The 19,450-nt window shown below is 48.0% G+C and overlaps 1 protein-coding gene across 1 annotated transcript in view; it reads right to left on the bottom strand.

The window, feature by feature from the left end:
- LOC135897944 (cytochrome P450 3A9-like) overlaps positions 1-19,450 on the bottom strand; it is a 336,077-nt gene that overhangs the window by 197,898 nt on the left and 118,729 nt on the right. The window lies entirely within an intron of this gene.

Below are 19,450 nucleotides of genomic sequence, written 5' to 3'. Positions count from 1 at the left end.
GCGAGGTGGTCAACTCGATCAGCATGCAGCAGTAGCCCTTCAAGAACTTTTACTTCTTTGGTGGAATAGAGCGCGCGCCTCGACACAAAGGAGCCCGTCAATCCATTTGGGACATCACTATAGTAAGGGACATCAATGTTAACAAGTGCACGGAAGAGACAATATAGATAGAAAGCTTGTCACATCAAGCTGCTCTTTTCTTCTGCTTGCTCTTCTCGCCCAGCGCCTGCCTTGCAATCACACTCGGCCGCACTGCAAGCTTCAGGCGCGCTTGCAACGAAGGTACCCAATAAGGACTTCTCTGACTGGCGGCACTGACTTGCGCGCTGGTCGCAGGTCTCGCAGACCATTATCCCGTTGCAGATAGGCACGTATGGTAAATTATTGTGTACAACGAACAGCTCAGTGATGCACCAATGCAGGTGCTCAGCTGTCGCGCTCGTCTTTTCAATGTTGCCGCTGATTGACCGAGCCTCGCCGATGCGCTCGAAAGGTGGAGCAAAGGTCGGCCCTTCTGAAACCGGTGGTCACTTGCGCATATGGCTTCTTGCACGCCTGTTGCGGTCTCTTGCGATGGTTTCTTGAGTGTCTTGAGGCCTCTAGCGTGTTTTGCGCGTTTTTCGCGTACGGCCAGATCTCCGATGATAGTGACCTCACCCGTGTCACTCGCCTTTGTTTTCTTGAGCGAAGGCTCAATCAGCGCGGGGCGAACAGCTACTCATTCCGTGAAGGACTTCGTTGCAATCCTAGCATCTGACGGACCAGGACGCATATGCCTGCTGTGATCCATGAACGCATCTGGTTCCTAGAGCGCTAGCACCTCCTGTACTTAAGAAGCCGGCGCCTCGATATGCCTCGGTGTTGATGAATTCGGAAGCCGCGTCATCGACCGCTATAGATGGAAAGTGGTCACGGCCCGTGCACGTGATAGTGTGATGTCGTATGCCGACGCAGAGTTTTGAGTTCAACAGAGGCAAAAATGGCTCGCATCCGCGGTCTGCAACGGAGCAGGCTGCGAACCCATCTACAAAAACCTTTCCGGGTGCAACTGCACCGGTGAGATGATACTGCTCGCTAGCTTCGCTGGGTTGGCGCTGCAGCAACTGGGATGCCGTAGACTACCCAATCAAAGTCGCAGGGGTGGTCTGCTACGTGTTTATGGGTTGCGGTGGAGCCGATGTCTCGTTTGTGATACGCCTCCCGGTACTGGCCCAAATCAGGAGTGTTAGTCCCTGTGCGCTTCCCACTATCAGGTGTGGGGCCGACGATGACACCTGAGGAGCCAGTGTCTGCGGCGGGGCAACCAGCGGGCCTCGGTGTGGGGGCATTTGCTGGGCATGACTGGTGTGTCAAAGAGGCTCATCTGACGAGCTCCGTCCTTACAGGGGGCTGTCAGGTTCGTCGCAGGCTCACGCGAGAGGGCGGAACAGAGCCATTAAGCTACGCTGAATTCTGCCCATGAGCTGTACATTTGGCCTTCGTAGTTGTCCCATGCCGTGGCGCTAGCTCGAAGCTGCCCTCCTGCAACCACCCATATCTTGTGCGACCAGCCATGGTGAGCGGCGAGCGCCTTGGCTGCTTGAACCCACAGAGTGGGCTCATTCTGGAATCCCTGGAACTCTGGCATTTCCGAGACAGCTGGCGACGATAAGGCTGCTGGCGACAGTAAGGCTGCTGGCGCGGAAAAGGAAGTGGCCGAAACGATGTAATCCGGCTCTGCGACAGCAACGAGATGGCTTGCGTGTTGTCCGTGAAGCTGCTGGTTCAGCCGCCCATTGAGCCATGGCCGGAATACGCGCACAAGGACTCAGTGGCAGCAGCCGCAGTACTCACAGCAGCCGGACGCATGGCTAAGGGAGCGTGAACGGCATGCGTTGATCACGGGGTGATGGTGTCCGCAGTACTCACTGCATCAGGAAGCGTGGCGAGGAGAGCGTGAGTGGCATCCCTGTGTGGCTGAGAGGTCGATGATGTCCTGGGGAAAAGATCCATGACAAGAGAAGCGTGAACGGTCTTTCCTGGCCACAGGAAAAACGCAGGACGGCGTGGTCCCTCGCGGACTGCCCTTAAGGCTGGGCAGCTTTAGGCTGCGTTTTCGTCAACTCTGCTACTGTAAGGAAGAAACAAGACAGGCAGAACGCCTATCACTTCGAGCTTCTCTTTTCGTCTGCTTCGTCATCTTCTCTCCCAGCGCCCACCCTGCAAGTACCTGAGGCCAACTTCACTTCATGTTCACACAAGCTATTTAGGCCACGAGAGCAAAGTTTGATGGTTCAGTGGACAACAAAGAAGTACGACAGCGACAGTGGCTTGCGAGCATGTCTTTCAAGTCACACAGGTCTTCACCTGGTTGCTCCAGCCGATCTATAAGGACATCACTTTTGTAAAGCTATTAAGGTGGCGACAGCAAACTTCACCTGCTGAATGGGTACGGAAGCACCATCACTGCCGTGAAAGCTTACGAGCTTGAGCTTTTGTGTCCAAAAGGTTGGACAAGCATTTCTCTCGAGTGCTAAGAAGACAGGTAATCAATGCTTCCTGCTACTTTGATGTGTTTTACGACTCGTCTCGCGAGTGCATTGAAGCTCTTGGTTTGTTACTTTAGTGTTGATAGTTCCTAGCCCAGGGCTCCAGTTAAATTGGCTGACACAATCACATTGTATGCACTGAACATAACCACGTTAGAACCCGCGAGCCATATGCGCGACACTCGCGCAGGTTGTTTTCTTTCGCAGCCGGCGTTTTTAGTACGGCGCCAAACTTCAGGAGGGCAACCACTGCTACGTATGGCGCGCTTCCGCCGCAGTGCCCAAGATATATGGACACCTCGCACACAAGGGAATGTAACCAAAGGCCAAGCAACCGCATCGCAATGAACCTTAAGAGCCATAGGCATAGAGGCAAGTTCTTGCCAGAGATGGCGAAGTTCGCGTCGCAGTGTGGGAGATACAATGTTTACGCTGTCGAGCATGCCAATGTAATGGGAGAAGTGCCGGCTTCGTCGCGCGAGGGCAAAATTCTGTGGAGTGTCCGAGGTTAGTGGCTCGCGGGGCGATCTATGTGTTCGCAGTGCATGCCAGTGCACCAGGCCGGCTGGACCGAGGCGTGTGAACCTTAAGCAAGAGGGCACATGTGGCGTTCATTTAAGTGATGTTGATGTGTGTTTTCCAAAAACCTGACTAGTAAACGGGGGCGGTAATAGCCTGTATTGTTGGTGGTCCCGCCTATTTTAAAGAAAACTGATTGCTAGAATGTGAGCGAGGAGACCTAAAATAAGGGTACCGCCACAATTTGCAAGGGTATTTAAAAGTGTCTGTGTAGAGAGGGGAGCAGAAGCGAGCATGCCGATAATCGGCCGCCACTAGTTGATGTATGCGACTTTGTCCTAATAAGCCGATGTATTTTTAAGTTGGCCGCTCTGAGTGAAAAGTATCACCGGATGTCAGCGATTACTTTTGATGAATCGTCTGTCTTGAATACCCGAAGGAGAAGAAAAACTGGTGCCGTGACCAGGATAGTCCGAGTGGTTTGCTGCATCAGAGCTGGCGGCAACTATTCACCTCGCTTTTAGAAGAGTGCTGGAAAGATATTCTGGCAAGACGCTCTAAGAGCCTAGGCTCAGCCTTCCTTGTCGGCATCTGAGTGAGAGCCCCTGCCAGTGGTTGAAGACAGCCTGTGGGACAAGGAGGACAGCCAAACAGTGTTCTGTCGAGGAGTCGGTGACTGCACAGCGTGGTTCCTGTAGTATCGACCACCACTGACATCATGATTAGGGTGGCAAGGACCCAGATTTTACACCAAACAGCCCTGTCGACTGACCGGATGACTGTACGACCATCAGCCTTGAACGACTTTAACCGGCATCAGCAACAGTTGGCTCGCCAAGTGCCTGGAACGAATTGGAGTTCAGGTAGGTCCTGCCTTATGTCCTTCCAGAGCACCATATCGATCACCATGCGAAAGCTAATGCAGAGCGCAGCGGTAGAAATAAGCACTGAATCAGCTTTGAATGAGACATATTAAGCTGGGGTAGAGGCCTCGGAAGGTAACATGATTTAGGCTTCTAGCGCGAAGTGAAACACGGACACAGAAAGGATCAGACAGGACGAGCGCTCGGAAGGGCCTGACACTACATCGCACACCAATAGCTAATGTGCTGTCGCGTGGCTCACGGAGAAGGAGCTTGATGTGCAAGTGCTGAGACACCAAATTCAGCTTCAAACTAACTGACTAACTAACTAACTGTAAGAGCAGAGAGTCCTGGGGTATGAACGTGCGTGAACATCAAATTTGGGCAGATGTGCCCAGGTCTCAAGATCAGTACTCGCGCCGATTCCAGAGTCAGATGACCAAGTGCCAGCATGGTTTAAAGGCGCTGAAAATATGCTCAGAGGCTGTAAGTGATATTCCGCAGGATGTAGCAGGTTCATTTATTGTCCCGTTCTTGAACGAGAGAACTCGCACTCTGGTAGCAAAAAAAAATTCGATGACGAAGTGTTATAGTATTAAGCAATTCGCGAACTCGTACCCTCGGAGTTAAAATTGACACCCGAGAAGTATAAGCGCAGGTTTTATAATTTACCGGAAAAGTAGTGAGAGTTGGGGAGAGTTCGCCACTTGTTTAGAAGTAGCACTGGGTTAGTATTTGCACAGCCGAAATGTGAAAACGCTGGAGGATCTCCTCACCCTGATGATTGCCGACCACGTGAAACAGATGATGGAGGATGAGCTACGCGCCTATGTTCTCCCGCAGGAAACAGGCTAATTGTTTAAACCAAAAGAGGTAGCCCAATTAGCCGAAACCTTTGAGCACAGCAGGGCTGGGCTCCGCAAAAAGGGGCTGAGTTGTAAAGAAAAGCTGAAACAAAGCTACGCGCTGCAACAAACCAAGATTTCGGTAGTCAGCATGTGAACGAGCAGCAGCGCTCTGCCATGAAATCCTACGTATGCGGGAAATTTGGCCGCCTGAAGTGGAGCTGCCCCCACACTAAACCAAAGGCAGAGAACAGCTACCAAGGTGGTAAAACACAGCAGGAGACAAAGTTCGCGGGAAGGGCCGGGTTTGAGTTGAATAAGGAAGCAGTTGCAACCAGCGGCTCAGCATCAATGTCTAGAATACCTTGGGTGGATGTTGCATGTGTCATGCAAATATTCAAAGCACGCCTGGAACTATACTGAAAAGAAGCATGCTGCCTGGTGAAGTAAAACGAGGAGGTAGTGGTAAGGTGCGCTAGCGCGGGGCACTCGGCCACCCGGTGTTATCCCACCTCACATATGTGCATTTGAGTTTACCCGCAAAATATGGTAGAGCAAACCCACAACTGTTGACATTGTGCGCAGTTGCCGATGAGTTAGCACATGACGTTGATGTTCTGCTAACTACTTTCGTTTTTGAAAAGCTCGAGAAAGAGAGAAAGACGGCTACTGAATATGTGGGGAGGATAGCCCAAGTAGAAACTGAACACACACAACGCAAGGAGAAACCCGACGGAGTTACAGTTTCGGAATGTGAGTTGAGCGTAAGCTCTCAGCGCATCATGGTGGAGGAAGCACAAAGAAAGAGGTCTGCGCCACATTCTCGAGCGCAAGGTACTGCTGACTCGACTGTGGTCATGGAATGGAGACAAGGCCCTTTAACAAATTCGCGGGAGCAGACTAGAAGGGATAAGCGCGTCATGGTGCAGTTACATAACGAGCTGCTGGATGGCAGTACTTACCAGCCCTTACAGCATAAAGAGTCCGGAAAGAAGCTGCTTACCGCACAAATGGTGTGAGGCAGGGGGAGCATGTTTTGCAGAACCAAGAAATGAGTTCACAACGCATTATTGTGTCGCAATGTAGCAGTTGATGTCAGGAAGCAACGTCAGAAGGGTCACGAAAGTACAATTTTAGCAGAGGGGAATGGCTGATAAGGTGTCAAGCATGCTTTTGGCATGACTAATGAAACCCCGAGAGCTAAATTTCCTAAACTACATACAGCCCATGAAGGCTGTATCTGCAAAGGTGTTTGGCACGCTTTATTTATTTATTTATTTATTTATTTATTTATTTATTTATTTATTTATTTATTTATTTATTTATTTATTTATTTATTTATTTATTATACCCTCAAGGTACGTTTGTACATTGCAGAGGGGAGGGGCGAGGTAAATGCAGAGGCAAATCACACAATAGTTTATTACAGAAAAACGAATTATAAGTACAAACAAGCAAAATCTTTCGAAGAAAGCGTCAAAGCGAAATACGTGGAAGTCAATAATTAATAAAAAGAACTAGGAAAAATAAGGAAGGAAGGCAACAACATGGCGAAAACATCGCAAAACATGGTATGCAAAATAATAAGATTGGTAAATTGAAACTTGGAGCGCGTGGCAAAAATGCATGGCGTAACAAAAAAAGAAAGGAAAGAACAAAAGAGAACATACCATATGAAAATACAAACCATAACTTAAAATTATGGCATAAGAGCACTTATTGTGCAGAACAAGCAAACGCAACATTAATTTATAACATGAAACTTTCGAGTGTGGTTTTAAAATTATTGATGTCAGTTATGCTTGTGAGTAGTCATCATCATCAGCAGCTTGGTTACGCCCACTGCAGCGCAAAGGCCTCTCCCGTACTTCTCCAACAACTCCGGTCATGTACTAATTGTGGCGATGCCGTCCCTGCAAACTTCTTAATCTTATCCGCCCACCTAACTTTCTGCCGCGCCCTGCTACGATTTTCTTCTCTTGGAATCCAGTCCGTAGCCGTTAATGACCATCGGTTATCTTCCCTCCGCATTACATGTCCTGCCCATGCCCCATTTCTTTTTCTTGATTCTAACTAAGATGTCATTAACTCGCATTTGTTCCCTCACCCAATCTGCTCTGTTCTTATCCCTTAACGTTACACCCACCATTCTTCTTTCCATAGCTCGTTGCGTCGTCCTCAGTTTAAGTAGAACCCTTTTCGTAAGCCTCCAGGTTTCTGCCCCGTAGGTGAGTACTGGTAAGACACAGCTATTATACACTTTTCTCTTGAGGGATAATGGCAACCTGCTGTTCATGATCTCAGAATGCCTGCCAAACACACCCCAGCCCATTCTTATTCTTCTGATTATTTCGGTCTCATGATCTGGATCCGCAGTCACTACCTGTCCTAAGTAGATGTATTCCCTTGCCACATCCAGTGCTTCGCTGCCTTTGGTAAACTGCTGTTCTCTTCCGAGACTGTTAAACATTACTTTAGTTTTCTGCAGATTAATTTTTAGACCCACTCTTCTGCTTTGCCTCTCAAGGCCAGTGAGCATGCATTGCAATCGTCCCCTGAGTTACTAAGCAAGGTAATATCATCAGCGAATCGCAAGTTACTAAGGTATTCTCCATTAACTTTTATCCCCAATTTTTCCTGATCCAGGTCTCTGAATACCTCCCGTAAACATGCTGTGAATAGCATTGGACAGATTGTGTCTCCCTGTCTGACGCCTTTCTTTATTGGGATTTTGTTGCTTTCTTTATGGAGGACTGCGGTGGCTGTGGAGCCGCCATAGGTATATTTCGGCATTTTTACATATGGCCCATCTACACCCTGATTCCTTAATGCCTCCATGACTGCTGAGGTTTCGACAGAATCAAACGCTTTCTCGTAATCAATGAACGCTATTGCAAGGGTTGGTTATATTCCGCACATATCTCTATCACCTGATTGATAGCGTGAATATGGTCTATACTTGAGTAGCCTCTACGGAATCCTGCCTGGTCCTTTGCTTGACAAAAGTCTAAGGTGTTCCTGATTCTATTTGCGATTACCGCAGTAGATAGTTTGTAGGCAACTAACAGTAAGCTGATCAGTCTATAATTTTTCAAGTCTTTGGCGTCCCCTTTCTCATGGATTAGGATTACGTTAGCGTTCTTCCAAGATTCCCTTACGCTCGAGGTCATGAGGCATTGCGTATACAGGGTGGCCAGTTTCTCTAGAACAATCTGCCCACCATCCTTCAATAATTCTGCTGTTATCTGATCCTCCCCAGCTGCCTTCCCCCTTTGCGTAGCTCCCAAGGCTTTCTTTACTTCTTCCCGCGTTACCTGTGGGATTTCGAATTCCTCTAGACTATTCTCTCTTCCATTATTGTCGTGGGTGCCACTGGTACTGTATAAATATCTGTAGAACTCCTCAGCCACTTGAACTATGTCATCTATATTAGTAATGATATTGCCGGCTTTGTCTCTTAACGCATACATCTGATTCTTGCCAATTCCTAGTGTCTTTTTCACTGCTTTTTGGCTTTCTCTGTTCTAAGAGTACGGCTAATTGTATCCATATTATACTTCCTTATGTCAGCTGTCTTACGCTTGTTGATTGACTTAGGAAGCACTGCCAGTTCTATTGCAGCTGCAGGATTAGAGGCTTTCATATAATGGCGTTTCCTAATCAGATCTTTCGTCTCCTGCGATAACTTACCGGTATACTGTCTAACGAAGTTACCACCGACTTCTATTGCACACTCCATAATGATGGCCATAAAACTGTCGTTCGTTGCTTCAACACTAGGGTCCTCTTTCAGACTAAAGGCCGAATACCTGTTCTGTAGCTTGATCCGGAATTCCTCTATTTTCCCTCTTACCGCTAACTCATTGATCGGCTTCTTATGTACCAGTTTCTTCCGTTCCCTCCTCAGGTCTAGACTAATTCGAATTCTTACCATCCTATGGTCCTTACAGCGCACCTTGCTGAGCACGTCCACATCTTGTATGATGCCCGGGTTTGAGCAGAGTGTGAAGTCTATTTCATTTCTAGTCTCGCCTTTACTCGCCGTTGTGAGTAATGCGGGTAAGTTATTCCAATCTTTGCTCTTTCGGGGAAGAAATGGATATGAAAAGCCGACAGTGTTGCAGCGCGGAATGTTTACCTTTGGTGGTGGTCAATGCGAGAAGATATGTATCGTGGCGGTTCAACAAAGATAGAACGTAAATATGCGTTGTGGTAGTACATTTTATGGAAAAGACATATAAGCGAGATAGTTTTCTGCGGGTTGATACCAGCGGGAGGTGTAGGAGAGCTTTCATGTTAGTGACACTCGCAGTTCTTTGGTAGTTGGTGAGAATGAACGGGCTGAGTGATTCTGTATTGCCTCTAGAGACTGTATGAGGGTGTCATGACCAGCGTCCCATACTGATAATGCGTACTCAAGCTGTGGATGAATGCAAGTTGTGTACAAGAAGAGTTTCAGCGGTGATGGTGCTAGAGAAAATTTCCGACGAAAGTATCCCAGTGTACGAGTGGCCTTAGAGGTTATGTGATCAATGTGCGGTTTCCATGATTGATTGCTGGCAATGTGAACCCCCAAGTATCGGTATGACGTTACACATTCTAGTGGGATGTTATATAGCGTATAGGTGGGGCAGATCACGTTGACACGAGAAATCCTCATAGTCTTACACTTTTTAATCTTTATTTCTATGCGCCACGTACGACACCACTCATTTATGTTATTGAGGTCCTCCTGAGTTGCTAGAATATCTGAGGAATTAGTTATTTCACGATGCAAGGCACAGCCTTCCGCAAATAGACAAATGTTCGAGGAAACGTGAGTGGGCAAGTCATTATTATAAATTAGGAATAATAAAGGACCGAGCACGGACCCTTGCGGGGCACCGGGGTCAGCTGGAGAAAAAGGTGAGTTAGCGTCATTAGCGGTTACAAATTGAACACATGATGTCAGAAACGCGCGAATCCAATCAATTACGGAAGGGTCTATGTTTAAAACGTTTATTTATGAACAAGCAACGCATGGTTCATTTTGTCAAACGCTTTAGAAAAGTCAAGAAATATACAGTCTATTAAAAAAGCACAATCTAAAGTGGCATATAGGCCATTAGTGAAGAGGATAAGCTGAGTGTCACAGGAGAAGTTTTTACGGAATCCATGCTGCATAACTGTGAAGCACTTACTATTTTCAAGAAAATTAACTAAATGCGTGTATATTATATGTTTCACACATGGTACATGGTACAGATGTAAGTAAAGCAGGTCTTTAGTTCTGTGGATCATGGTTTGGTCCAGTTTTGTGAATGGGGATTGCTTTGCCAATTTTCCAATCATACAGTAACGTGCCAGAGTTGTAAGATTGCGAGTAAATACATTCTGGTATGATTGAACAGTATTCCACTGCGTTTTGTAAAAATTTAGTATTATATTTAGTCTACCCCATGTGATGCTTTAGGTTTTAATTTCTGTATTATGGCTTTGATACCGGTTGAGTCGAAAACGATGGGATCCATGAAGTTGAATTTATCTCAGGCATCAGATCAGGGATCTGATGTGTCGAGAATGACTGAGGCAACGTATTGTTAAGCACAGTAGAACACAATAGGTCAGGTACTTGGTCCCCAGAACTTGTCAGCAATGATATTCCAGTTTTATGGCTATTTCCTTGTATGGTTTCCCAGAAGCGCTTTGGATTAGTCTTCAATAAATTTGGAGGTGTACAATTAAGGAATGACGATTTCGCTGACCTTACGGCCCTAAGATATGAAATATTTCATATCTTAGGGCCCTAGGGTCAGCAAAATACTAAGGTCAGCGAAAAAAAACGCAGCAATATTGCTGCGTTTTTATACTAGCCAATGTGCCTGTTTTGAGGAATGTTTCGCTGTACGGAATAAAGTTTTTTTCTTGTTCGATAACCGATGCAGATAAGTGCTGTACCATGGAACTTCATTTTTAGCATAGACGGATCGAAGGGGCACGTGTTTGGTGATTAGCTCACTGATATTATTTTTGAAAATAAACCAGTTATTGTTTACGGAGCCTTGCAGATGAAGTGGTAGGAAAGTGTCAAGAAATATGCGCAGTTCTTTGTTGATTGCTTGATAGTTGGCTTTTTTATAATCTCGGAACTTCTTCAGCTGTTGGTATGTTTTTGTTGTGTTGTTGTAAGTGTAAAAAAATTGGAGGACGCTTAAGCTTCGCCTTCAAGAGTGGAACGCGATAGCGTTCCCGTCGACCCGCCAATGGGTGTAAGACAATGGGCTACAGGGCAGCCATCACTTACGAGGCGCCCCGCATCAGACGCGGTGAGCGTCGAGCCATATGGTCGAGCAACGCGGCGTTCGGCGCAGCAACGAAACGTGCGCCTGAGCAAGCGGAGCGAACCAAAGAACTCGGTATCTCGGAGGGGGAAATGATGCACGCCAGCCAAACGCCGTGATCGGCACGGGCAGAGAGATAGAGAGATAGTGATCTAAAGAAAGGAAGGACGCTTGATTCTACAGAGGGAGCAAGGCGAAGCGTTGTCAGGGGAGAGAGCCCGAGCCGCGACAGCTCCAATGCGCGCGTGGCGCGCCATCTGTCGGGGCAGCGCCGTACATGGAGAGGAGGGGGTCTTCTGTGTTTGCCGCAAGATGGCTCTCCGTGTGCGGAAAGCGCAGAAGAAATGCAGCGAAACGCACTTCGCTACTCGTGTAATTGCGACTTCTGTAAGTTACATGTTCATAATTACCGATATACACCACAGTATAACTTTCCACGGCTCGTTTCGAAGGCAACACCGCATTCACTAGAGGCGCGTTTGTACCTTTTGGAAGCATCGTCGTGTAATTGATCTTTTTGTTTGCGTTTGTGAAAAGGCAACAAAGAAAAAAAAAAGAAATCGTGGCTGAGTGGTAGCGTCTCCGTCTCACACTCCGGAGACCCTGGTTCGATTCCCACCCAGCCCATCTTGGAAGTTGCTTTTTATTTATGGAGTGCCTGCCGTGACTTATCGCTCACGGTCAACGCCGCAAAACGCCGACGCCGACACCGACGCCGACGACACCGGCTTTTCTGCGACACGAGCTCCTTAACGCTATCGCGTTAAAATGCAAGATATCATGATCACTCAGTCCGGCAATGTGTGTCGCCGCAGAAAAGTTATCGACGATGACGTTAGACTCAGGTCCAGGAGTGATTATGTGTTTTGTGCTACACGTGTTGGAAGACTGACGACCTGCGATAAGCCGAAGTCAGAGCAAGTGGAAATGAACCGGTTGGCCTCGGCTGACGAAGGATTGGAAAAGGGACTGGCATGTGACCAAACAGTGTTGGGAAAACTAAAATCCCCTAAGAGTATAATTTCAGTTCCAGGGAAACGCTTGGTAATCTTATTTGAACAATCACATGAGTCATCGCAAAAGGATGAGCCGCTTGATGGGGATCGGTAGCCCACATCTAGTATTATTTTTTTAACTAATAGCTACACAACACCAAATTAGGTCTAAATTCGCATGAATGGTTACACAAAAACAATTAATACATTCTTTAATGGCGAGCAGAACGCCACTCCCAATTCTACTTGTTAGGTCACTTTTATAAACAGCATATTCGTTCTCACACTAAAACAGTTCGGGGTTTGTTATTTTGCTATTTAACCATGTTTCTGTGGGTACAAGATTGTCAGCATTAGAGTCGTTAATAACTGCACATAATACGTCTTTCTTAGGAATAAAACTACGAATGTTAGTAAAAGGAACATCCCCAATATATTAAGGCACCTTGAATGGCCCTAACTTGGCGGTAGCGCCACGTTAGGGCCATTCGTACGGCCGGAACGAGGAGTTGTGCCACGTGTATGCGTTCTGCGCATTTCATAAGTACTGTCATTGGCTTCGTAATATGCGTAGCATTTCGCATCCAACCTTAGTTTTTTACATCGTAGTTTGAAAAACGTGATTTTCAATTTGTCATATTCTATTAATTTTTTCTTATGTTACTAGTTGCTTTGCAAAAATCTTCACTGACTGCTGTGTCCGTGTTTTTTAACAAACCTCGCTTTGAAGCGACGAGCTCCCTAGTTTTATAAATTTCGAATTTAGTTATTAGTGGTCCAGTTTTCGCCGAATCAAAGCGACCAATTCTGTGCGCCCGGCATATCTCGGAACCTGTGATGTCAAACTTCAAAGTATTATTCAGCACGTTTAGTACCTTGTTTTCTGATTCTGATGAAGTTTTGTCTGCGGTGTCCGGTATTCCATAAACGATCAGATTGTTTCTTCGAGATCGATCTTCTAAAGACGTGAGCGAAACGCACTCGTGTCTTTTTTGAGCTGCTGTACCGTGGCGTGCAACTATTTCGTATTTTGTTGCCACTGCTCGAAAACGGAAGTTTGGTGTTAGACTTTCGCTAGTCTGTTCTTTATTTTGGACATCGCTTCTGAAAGACTGCTGTCATTGCCTTACTTCAGCTACTGTTTCCATTATTGTTTTCTGCGCTGATTCAGTTCTCTTTGTACGCTCATTCAAGTCTTTCATCTTTTGCAGAACTTCTGAAAGATTATCGGGGCCGGGGTTGCTTTCAACATCCCCACAAAGAAGAAGCAGCAAGGAGCAAAAAGGGAATATGACGGCTTCAGGGCACGGAAGCATGATAGTAAATGGATGATCCGGTCTGAAGCTACGACAAGGTAATTTGGAAAGGCAACTAACCTGCAGGACGAAAAGAGGTCTGTAAGCCTTTCGTTCTTCCGTTCATAGTGCGTCCGTGCCCGCTGGAGAGATACTGTTCGATGCTTGGTCTTATCCTTTCCAGACGTGATGACCTTGACGTCGCAGCTGCGCACTGGCGGAGTTGCAGGTGGCGCACGATGCGTACTGCCAGGTCCACGTAAGATGTTGCCAGCAGGTGTGGGTCCGGGGCAGAGGCGGCATCACAAATTCTGTCCAACCGTGAAAGATTATCCCGAAGGCAAACCACCGACGCGCCGGCCGCGAAGACAACGACGAACTTCAGGACGAAAAAAGAGGTGTGTAAGCCTTTGGTTCTTCGTTCATCGTGCCTCCGTGTCATAGACTTTTGGCCAAAACAGTAGAGAGGCTGAACAATTCAAACATAGCGCATGCTTTCGTCGGAAGACACCGACGGGGGCTGCAGGATTCCTACCGCAATCGGTGAACACCGCCAGAAACTGCACAAATAGAAAAATACGGTATGAGACTGTCATCCTCCTTGTGTTTCCATGCCCACTGGTGACGACGCGGGAGATGTCGACTTTTATGCTTGGCGATTTCTGTGTTGACGTCCCTCTGCATAGGTGGCGGTGCTTCCAGTGTCTGGGAAAGGCGTCAGGCGCGTTCCAAGTGGCCAAGCCAAGATGCTCACGGATAGGTGGGTGCAATTGCATCCAGTTGACGCACCTGGAAACTGTGTTCGTCGAAGAAATGCTGCTGAAGACACCGACGGGGGCTGCAGGATTCCTACCGCAATCGGTGAACACCGCCAGAAACTGCACAAATAGAAAAATACGGTATGAGACTGTCATCCTGCTTGTGTTTCCATGCCCACTGGTGACGACGCGGGAGATGTCGACTTTTATGCTTGGCGATTTCTGTGTTGACGTCCCTCTGCCTAGGTGGCGGTGCTTCCAGTGTCTGGGAAAGGCGTCAGGCGCGTTCCAAGTGGCCAAGCCAAGATGCTCACGGATAGGTGGGTGCAATTGCATCCAGTTGACGCACCTGGAAACTGTGTTCATCGAAGAAATGCTGCTGAAGACACCGACGGGGGCTGCAGGATTCCTACCGCAATCGGTGAACACCGCCAGAAACTGCACAAATAGAAAAATACGGTATGAGACTGTCATCCTGCTTGTGTTTCCATGCCCACTGGTTACGACTCGGGAGATGTCGACTTTTATGCTTGGTGTCTGGGAAAGGCGTCAGGCGCGTTCCAAGTGGCCAAGCCAAGATGCTCACGGATAAGTGGGTGCAATTGCATCCAGTTGACGCACCTGGAAACTGTGTTCATCGAAGAAATGCTGCTGAAGACACCGACGGGGGCTGCAGGATTCCTACCGCAATCGGTGAACACCGCCAGAAACTGCACAAATAGAAAAATACGGTATGAGACTGTCATCCTGCTTGTGTTTCCATGCCCACTGGTGACGACGCGGGAGATGTCGACTTTTATGCTTGGCGATTTCTGTGTTGACGTCCCTCTGCCTAGGTGGCGGTGCTTCCAGTGTCTGGGAAAGGCGTCAGGCGCGTTCCAAGTGGCCAAGCCAAGATGCTCACGGATAGGTGGGTGCAATTGCATCCAGTTGACGCACCTGGAAACTGTGTTCGTCGAAGAAATGCTGCTGAAGACACCGACGGGGGCTGCAGGATTCCTACCGCAATCGGTGAACACCGCCAGAAACTGCACAAATAGAAAAATACGGTATGAGACTGTCATCCTGCTTGTGTTTCCATGCCCACTGGTTACGACTCGGGAGATGTCGACTTTTATGCTTGCTGTCTGGGAAAGGCGTCAGGCGCGTTCCAAGTGGCCAAGCCAAGATGCTCACGGATAAGTGGGTGCAATTGCATCCAGTTGACGCACCTGGAAACTGTGTTCGTCGAAGAAATGCTGCTGAAGACACCGACGGGGGCTGCAGGATTCCTACCGCAATCGGTGAACACCGCCAGAAACTGCACAAATAGAAAAATACGGTATGAGACTGTCATCCTGCTTGTGTTTCCATGCCCACTGGTTACGACTCGGGAGATGTCGACTTTTATGCTTGGTGTCTGGGAAAGGCGTCAGGCGCGTTCCAAGTGGCCAAGCCAAGATGCTCACGGATAAGTGGGTGCAATTGCATCCAGTTGACGCACCTGGAAACTGTGTTCATCGAAGAAATGCTGCTGAAGACACCGACGGGGGCTGCAGGATTCCTACCGCAATCGGTGAGCACCGCCAGAAACTGCACAAATAGAAAAATACGGTATGAGACTGTCATCCTGCTTGTGTTTCCATGCCCACTGGTTACGACTCGGGAGATGTCGACTTTTATGCTTGGTGTCTAGGAAAGGCGTCAGGCGCGTTCCAAGTGGCCAAGCCAAGATGCTCACGGATAAGTGGGTGCAATTGCATCCAGTTGATGCACCTGGAAACTGTGTTCGTCGAAGAAATGCTGCTGAAGACACCGACGGGGGCTGCAGGATTCCTACCGCAATCGGTGAACACCGCCAGAAACTGCACAAATAGAAAAATACGGTATGAGACTGTCATCCTGCTTGTGTTTCCATGCCCACTGGTTACGACTCGGGAGATGTCGACTTTTATGCTTGTGTCTGGGAAAGGCGTCAGGCGCGTTCCAAGTGGCCAAGCCAAGATGCTCACGGATAAGTGGGTGCAATTGCATCCAGTTGACGCACCTGGAAACTGTGTTCGTCGAAGAAATGCTGCTGAAGACACCGACGGGGGCTGCAGGATTCCTACCGCAATCGGTGAACACCGCCAGAAACTGCACAAATAGAAAAATACGGTATGAGACTGTCATCCTGCTTGTGTTTCCATGCCCACTGGTTACGACTCGGGAGATGTCGACTTTTATGCTTGGTGTCTGGGAAAGGCGTCAGGCGCGTTCCAAGTGGCCAAGCCAAGATGCTCACGGATAAGTGGGTGCAATTGCATCCAGTTGACGCACCTGGAAACTGTGTTCGTCGAAGAAATGCTGCTGAAGACACCGACGGGGGCTGCAGGATTCCTACCGCAATCGGTGAACACCGCCAGAAACTGCACAAATAGAAAAATACGGTATGAGACTGTCATCCTGCTTGTGTTTCCATGCCCACTGGTGACGACGCGGGAGATGTCGACTTTTATGCTTGGCGATTTCTGTGTTGACGTCCCTCTGCCTAGGTGGCGGTGCTTCCTGTGTCTGGGAAAGGCGTCACGTGCGTTCCAAGTGGCCAAGCCAAGATGCTCACGGATAGGTGGGTGAAATTGCATCCAGTTGACGCGCCTGGAAACTGTGTTCGTCGAACAAATGCTGCTGAAGACACTGACGGGGGCTGCAGGATTCCTACCGCAATCGGTGAACACCGCCAGAAATTGCACCAATAGGAAGATACGGTATGAGACTGTCATCCTGCTTGTGTTTCCATGCCCACTCTGTTTCCATGCCCAGTTCAATAAATATGACTGGACGTCCCTATAAGAATGGGCAACAAGGCTTGTTAAAAGAGACATTTGGGCGAGTTGGTAAGACGTATTCGAAACAGAACAGCGTAGCTTTCATGGGATCAAGCAGGGAGAAACGACACGGACGAGCGCGCGTCCGTGTCGTTTCTCCCTGCTTGTCCCCGTGAAAACCCCGCTATTCTGTTTCCAACAAGGCTTGTTATGGCAGGCTTACCCACATTTCAGTAATAACAAGAAAGTGCACTGCGGCTTGCATGTAAGCTTACTAAAAGGCATGAACTTATTTTTATTTATGAGATGCGCAATTAGTTCATTTTTGACATGCTCGACTACCGCTGCAGTTTGAAATGTAGCATTTTACATTCTTGAAGGCATGTAAAAGCGGCAGTTAGACCGCAGTTATTAGTTTAGTAGGCCAACTCTTTGATTTGCGTGCGACAAGTGAACGGTAAAATGTAATTAAAGCAACGTTTTATTTTGATACGTTATTCACGAATAAAAATAATTAAGCGATAAACACATTTTGTCCTGCCATGCAGTAGCAAGATACACACATTACGCTTGTAACTCCCAAAGGAAGGGTGATTTAGCTGTTCATAACACGCGCAATAACTGCAACGGAGCAAAATGTTTGCTGCGCCTTTGCCTGTGCAAAGATTGTCTATGCAAAGCAAGGTGATGCAACGGTTTTCTACCGTTGCAGCGATTGCGCATAGCGATAGGAAGTGCCCCGAGTGTTATGCAAAGCGTCCCAGTTTCAGAAAAGTCTTTATTGCGAGCAGCGTAAGCCCCAGGAGACTGCCTATGCAAAGCAAGGCGATGCAGCCGTTTTCTACCGTTGCTGCGATCGCGCGCAGCGATATAAAGCGCCCCGAGTGTTATGCAAAGCGTCTATGTTTCAGATCCAGCGAAAGCCTCGTTCCGTGCGGACCAGCCACAGCGTGCGCAGCGAAAGAAAACGCTTCGTACCGTCGTAGACCTGGGAATGCAACAAGCAAGCAATTCGAAAGCCCGCGGGTTATGCAGCAACTTTACGGTACTGTTGGGAGCTAGGAACGTGCGCGTGTTATACTCCTGATCTGGCAACACTGTGCGCTTCGGAAAGGGCTTCGTTCCATCCGCTATATTTGACAGTGATTTCGCCCGTCAAATTTGGCTGGCAGTCTTACAACATTGACCCGCAAAGCTGGCAACAGACTTCTACGACACCAGTGAGAACTCTGCCAGCGAGACACCGTCAAGCGCGCGGCTTATTTAAAGCGAAATCATGCCGCCAGCAAAACGACGCCTTATGTTAGGTGGCGTCTTACTTCAACAGTGTTCCGTACACAGTAAACTGCCCAAATGCATAAATTGAAACACACAAAACGCATGATAAGTACTCTACGCATAGGCTCGGAATCATGGCTGGTAAACACATCATTTCAAGCGTCTTCTCACCTCACGTATCATTTAATATACCATGGTTCTGGCAGCGTTTGCGATTTTCCAAACTGTTACGGATAGCGGCAAGTGATAAAACCACATGCAGTTATCGTGACGACTGGCTTTTTCGATTGACATCGAGAGACACGGCGCGCGGCGTAGAGACACGGCGTAGTCCGCTGTCAATCTTGTCGGCTAAGCGCCGCCACGACCACCCAGCGACAGCCCGTCATATACGCAGAATGTGCACCTATGTTGGAATTCACTTACCGTGAGGATTTGATGTTATGTCAAACGAATGTCGAGCGAATGTCGTATTTTCGCGGCGACGCGAGATAGCTTGCACACGATAGCCCTTGGATGGCCTTCGTTGCAGCTCGCTGGACGGATCACCTTTCTCTAGTGCTGTGCTGTTCCGCGAAGTTGAGCGCGCACGCGGTGGAGCAACTCCAAGCGAAAAAGTAGAGCGCTCGCTACGCGTTCCTTTGAACTGTGGCTGCCTGTTCTCTTAGAAGCAAAACGGTGTGTTTTTACTCAGCGTGTGTGAGTGATACATCGCCATGTTCGGGGCCAGCCTCCTACAGCTGAATTGAAGCAGAAGGTTAGGCTACGTTTTGTTCTCTATTGCCGCAAGTGTAGAACGGGCATTCTACTCTCTCTCTGAAGGGTAGAGCGAAAAGCACGTTTCACTCTCTCCTTGGTGGTGTAGTGAACAATGCATTTCACTCCACTCGACGTTTTGCGAGAGTAAAACAATCCTTTCAAGAGTAAATCGGCCGCTTCACTCCTGCGATGCCCTCCCTAGTTTTTAGAGTGTGGTACCATTTCTGAGGCTTCACGCCATAACTAAATTATTGCACAGGGTTTTGAAGATTAGTCCGGGCTGTAACTCATGTGCTTCAATTCAGACGTACTTAGTAACAGCGATTGGTAAGATCGAAGGAAAACATAAACAAGTAACAAATTGTTTTAAGTAGAAAGGCTGCTTGCGTCGGCCGAAATCAGGATTAATGGGTTTTTGGAGCTTCCCTAGAAAATATACATTACTAATTAGGTAAGTCGCTGCTTCATTCAAATAGCAACCTTCATGACAGCACGATGGTTCAA

This window comes from Dermacentor albipictus, chromosome 2, assembly GCF_038994185.2.
Source record: "Dermacentor albipictus isolate Rhodes 1998 colony chromosome 2, USDA_Dalb.pri_finalv2, whole genome shotgun sequence".
Classification (NCBI taxonomy): Eukaryota; Metazoa; Arthropoda; class Arachnida; order Ixodida; family Ixodidae; genus Dermacentor; species Dermacentor albipictus.
This window is presented reverse-complemented; position numbering and strand designations above follow the sequence as displayed.